Raw genomic sequence first — 5,781 nt, 5'->3', positions numbered from 1 at the left:
CTTGGCTCCATCAGGATACGCAGTCGTGACAACTGACGAAGGAGGTTACTCACAGGTTGGTTAACCATTGGGTTAAGCAGAATCCAGAGGACAACGATGTTCTTTCATCCATAAACCTCAAGACAACTATCTATGCTGTGAATGGTCACTAGAACGGTTCCAGGATTTCGTAGATGATGGTGAGGCCATGGTCTTATTCGCTGGAGTGACGTCAGTCCTAGTGCACATGCTCTGGGGTTCCAGGCACAGTACAAGACTCCGATAATCGCTAGCATGAGTTGCTCTGCGCCGGTATGTTCTGGCCGTCCGTCATGCCATGCATGGGCGTTTTGACCGATCAGTCCTGCAAAAAGTGCTGGCAGTGGAATAGGCCAGTGAACGTTAAACGCCACCATGTCGATGTCAGTGACATTTCCTCTACTCCACGAAGCTTGTCTGACCAAGAAGCTTGCTTCTTCCTGGTTTAGCAGGTCGGACCCAAGTTCCATGACCAAACGTCCCAACCACACAGCTAGAGTTTCTTCAGGTTGGATTCTTGATTCTCTGCACAAATCGTGCAGTTCAGTTCTGGTGCGAACATAGTAGGCAGTAGCAACTCGGTTAGTCGTTGTTGTTACAGGCTGAACTGCTGCTGCGGGAGTCACTGCTGCTGTTATTACTTCAGGCAGGAGGGGCGGATGCACTCCTCTGCTTGATTCTCCCTTCCGTAGGCATGAAGGTGTGGTCGTCGGAAGCGACGCTGCGTCGGTGGGCGGGGTCACCGGAAACGACGCTGCGTCGGTGGGCGGAGTCGCTGACCGAACTCTCGCGGGTTCCTCCGAAGCTCCACCCTTCTCTTCCGGTTCTTCCACGCAGTCTCCCTCTTGCTCGGCGCCATCTTGGTGTGGCGTCTCAAGATTTTCTTTCGCAGCAGCTTCTTTGACCGCTTGAACGGCCATACGCAGCTGGGCTCTCAAACTTAAATTCTTCTGCATTAAATCAGTTACTGTATGAAAAGTTGCAGTTAGCATTCCCCACTTGTCATATTTCGGGGCCACCCTCTCATCTGCGGCACGTCCCTCCGCCTCCAGGTCTTCGCGGAGCTCGGATGGAAGCTCATGACCCCTTAATCTAGACACTACCATAAAGGGGGCGAACCGGTCGATCGGCACCGGCTCTTCACTCTCCCGAGCACATCTTAGGCAACGGGCACACTCCTGGGTGAGGGTCGGGTTTACTGTGCCTGCCGGGTTGACTCTGGCGAGGGACACAGTGTCTAGGGGCCTAAACAGGACCCGCTCATTATTCATTATACACCCAAATGCCGCGGGGTGAAGACACACTTCCCTCTCTCTTGGGGCTTCATCTTCGGAAGCTCCCTCTTCTCCCTTCAGCGAAAGGTGTCCGCTGATAAACCTCTCACCCGTTCCGCCCGCCTGGTGGTAAGCGATATGCACCTCCAATTCCATAAAGTTCTCTACTTGGCGTTTTCCACTGCACCAAGGGCAGTTCTTAACTAATTCTAGTTCTATCGTGCTTTCCCCGGATCCCATCCTCGTCGCCATGTGCGGGCCGGGAGCGGTCCGAGGCTTTCGGGGCACACGGCGGGCTGTGGCCAGTAGCCCTGGCACGTGGGTCGGGGAACGCAGGACAGCGGACTAGAATTAGGCACGGACACGTAGCGGTTGATTAAAGATAATTTTACTTACACCGTAGATGGTCGCGGTGCAGGCAGGGAAAAAGCTTCGCTTAAGTTGCAGTTACAAAACTCACTCAAACAAGTCCCGTAGAAAACTCGAGCCTCTTGAAATAACCCGGAAAGAGCTCTGGATACACACACACACATGAAGTTTGCTAGGCTCCGTGGAGCTTGTGAAAGCTCCTCGTGGCAGGAAATAATTCTGCAGTGCCGAAGCACACACAAAATCATACCCTTGGGTCGTGACACTTCTGTCCTTAGCCTAAATGCTAAATTAAAATAATGAAACATGTTTCCTATGCAGAATACATGAAGCCAAATTTCAACTAATATAAACTGGCATAGCACACCTGGCCACCAGTGCAACACTCTAATATACCACTAATTAACAAAAACAAACAAAAATCCTCTAAAATGTGCCCATGTTAGTTTGAAACACACCAGTTACATCATAGTACCAAGTAATCCAAGGAAGATTCTTTGGAAATATATACCAGATATCACTTCAAAAAAATACATTTCCATTACCGTATCTTTATAATATAATGTGTAACTTTTTGATAAATGGGCAGTAAGAAACCATGATTCCCTGATAATTCTTTTTAAAGTGATCATCTAAAGCTAGTCTATCCCGTGATGAGCTTTTACTTTCAGGTGTGGGTGTCATCAGCTGATATTGACAGCAATGACACAGCAGAGGCTGCTGAACTTTGATCATATGAAGTAGGAGAAATTCTAGTCCATTTTTAATTTTCTCTGTGTTGTATTTTAACAGGTGGAGGATGAGATACGCTGTCCAAAAAGGCTGGCCAAATAGTCATTTGCATGATTACACTGAGGACCCATTAAACCTCCAGTGCACAGATTATCAACACTTTCCCCCTTCTTTTTGATTGTGCATATGTATTAGAGTGTACACTTTTGACATGAATCATCACAGGTCTGACAAAAGAAGCCTTGAACAACTGATAGAGAGTAACATCTTTACAGGCCATTGACTAATAATGCACCTTATCTACTAGAACAGAAGTCTCTATGGAGAAGAACAAAAAACTAAGGAATCAATAAGAAAAAAGGAGATATTATAATTCAGAGTTCTTATATTTACATTATGCCTTTAATCCAGCATAACATCAAAGTACTTTAAAAAAAAAAGTCACCTGCACAGAAATCACTACTGACCTACAGTCCCCTCCCACAAGGAATACACTAGCCAAACTATGCAAAACTATTAAACAAAATCTGCTTAGGAGATAAAGTAATAAAACATAGTTCAAACAAACAAAATAATGATTTTTTCAGCTAGGCATAAGATTACATATGAATTTAATGAGACCAGCATGGTTAAACTCAATTCTTTTAGAAAACACTATCATGTTATGATGTTTTAATGCATACAGGATAATCTCTTATCAGGCAAGTTCTAGTGCCTAGATTTTTCTATGATTACAGATAATAAGACTGGAACAGTGTTCTAATTTCTTTCCCCATCCCATACATATTGCTAAGGAACAGAGTACATTTTAAACTGTGCAAGAGAGGACAGTTTTAGCGATTTACAACAGAATAGAGGCTTCATCTCCATTTGCTTCACTGCACTTGTAGTGACAAAATGAAAAAAACTGCATGGGAGTTATGTGTGTGGGAAGAAAGGATGGCCTACTGTACCCTAACTTTAGTTGCAGACATATAGGCTGCCTACAGATGTTCAAAGCCCTACTCTAACTCATGGTGTGCCATGAATTAGAGCCCTACCCCCTCAGCCCAACAAATGTTCACTAGGGCTCTGTGAAATTTTGCTGGGTGTTTCCTTTCAACACTGTTTCAACTCGGTTTGAGCTCAAACCAGCAAAATCGAAATGAAATGAAAAGCTTTGAAGCAGCCTAGAAATGAAACAAGGGCAGTCAAAATGTTTCAAAAGTTTTGAAGCTGAGCTTGCCTGCAGGGAAACAGAAACTAAGCAGAGGGAGGGGAAAGAAGGAGGAAGGACTGCTCTGATATTGACATGTGTAGCTGGCCAGTGACTCTTATCCTTCCCTGAGGTCCCTTACAATCCCAGTCCTCTGTGGGAGGGACAGAAAAACAGCATAAAAAGCAGCATTGTTTGAACTGAACTTTCTGCCTTGGTGTCAGTTACTGAGCTGCATCTTCCAGCAGCTCAGCAGCATCAGAGAAAGGTGATTTAATGCCCTGCTATCAGAACTGGAGGGGGCACTCACTGCATCACCAGCCAACAGAGGAAGAACACATCCCTGCTGAGCTCCCATGCAAGGATGAACTTGGAGGTATGAACAGGGACTGTGGGGAAGGTGGAGGCCCCAGGTCCTGGGCATGACCACTAAAACTGCACCCTGCCAAGGTCAGGAGGCCTGGTGGGACTGCCAGCTGTGCAGCAGCCCCAGGAAATGCCAGGACCGAGGCTTTCCCTGGTGAAAGGTAGGTAGGAGGTACCATAACCTCCAGCCACCATGTGTACTCACACAGTCCTGGCTGAGGAAAGCCCAGACCCATCACATCTTTGACAGGCCTGAGGTTTGCTGGTTGCAGTGGAGCTGTAAGGCTCTAGATGATCTCAGCTTAATTGCCTGGGATGCCAGCTTTTGGGTTGAAAAACCCTTCATCAGGCTAAGGAAGCACCTGCAGTTGGTGTGTGCGCTCTTCCTGGATGGAAGGACTAGTAAAGAAGCCAGATGCTGGCATGCAACACAGACAAGAAAACCAGTCAGTGAAAATGGAAATGGAGGCATCAGGGGGTGAGGGACAGGCTGAGGTGGGGGGAAATGGGGAAGTAGCAGGTAAAAATGGAGAGGTACCTGGGGAGTCAGATGTCTGGCAGGTTGTAGTGTGTCATAATTCCAATGTCTATATTGAGTCCATGAGTTTCTGTAACTAGGTTAATAAAGTGCAGTTCATAGGCTACCTGTGAAAAGTGGTTTGTAAATTCCCTTTGAGGATCAGGCCTGAGAGATTGGAGACGAGGTAGTTGGGTGTTCTTGTCTTTGATAGATTTTTGGTGCGAGCTCGTTCTGGTGCGCAGTTGTCGCTTGGTGTCTCCTATGTATTTTCCATCAGGGCACTTGAAACTTGACAGGCTTTGTGGCCTCAGCAGGGTCTATGATCCCTGCTGTTTTCATTCAAATCAGGAAAGAAATGACAAAGTTATAGACGTTTTCATAATTCCCCATTATAGTCTATGGGTGAAACATTGAAATGATTTGACGAAACGGAAATGTGTTGACGTAAAGCAGTTTTGACGAAACGGAACAGTGCTTCAAAATGGAACAAAATGTTGAAACAAAACACTGTCCCTTTGAAATGGCAAAACGGAAGTCAAAACAAAACAGTGCTGTTTCACACAGCCCTAATGTTCACCAACAGAGAGGGCTAGAGCCTGCCTGCACCAGTCCCATAGATGGGGCAAGAGCCTGCTTACACCAGTCCTGGTCAACAAGTGGGGGCTCCGAGGAGGCTGCCAAACCACCCCTCTCCCCAGTCCCTCATCCCCCAGCTCTGGGGCTGGGAGGAGAAGGGGAGGAAGCAGCCAACAGGTTCTGTACTGGCTGCTCCCTTCCCCTCTCTCTCTCCTGCTGACAGCCCTATCCGTGTGTGAAAAACGAACCCTGGAGGGAACATAAATTCCCCAAGGTGCTCTGCTTTAAAGCACATTCATCTGATATTTCATTTTACCAAGGTTAATTTATCATGTGATCGGCCATTTTAAAAGCACTCTGCAGCTGTGCATGTGTGTCTCAAATCATGGTTGTATAGCACTTTCCAGAGCTGAATCACACAAAAAATGCTACTTGTGTAAGCACCCATAGTTATATGGGTAGCTCTTTTTATTCACAAGGAACTGCAATCTTATTTCTAACTGAAAGAGTGGAATAAAGCAAGGAAATCAGTGGGAAGGAAGATGACCTTTTTTCTTCGGATTAAATTCAAATATAAATATATACGTATAGTTTGCAAGAACCATTGGCTGCTTATGCAGGTGCTTGGAGGTAGAAGGCAAGGGGTGGGGGCGTTTGCTTTCATTAAGCAGATTGAACGAACTGTTCAGAAGAAATCAACTTGGCAAATCTATCAGTAACAGAGGATCAAG

The sequence above is a fragment of the Alligator sinensis genome, unplaced genomic scaffold (genome assembly GCF_000455745.1).
Source record: "Alligator sinensis unplaced genomic scaffold, ASM45574v1 scaffold454_1, whole genome shotgun sequence".
Taxonomy (NCBI): domain Eukaryota; kingdom Metazoa; phylum Chordata; order Crocodylia; family Alligatoridae; genus Alligator; species Alligator sinensis.
The sequence above is the reverse complement of the archived record's forward strand: the minus strand, read 5'-3'. Positions refer to the sequence as shown.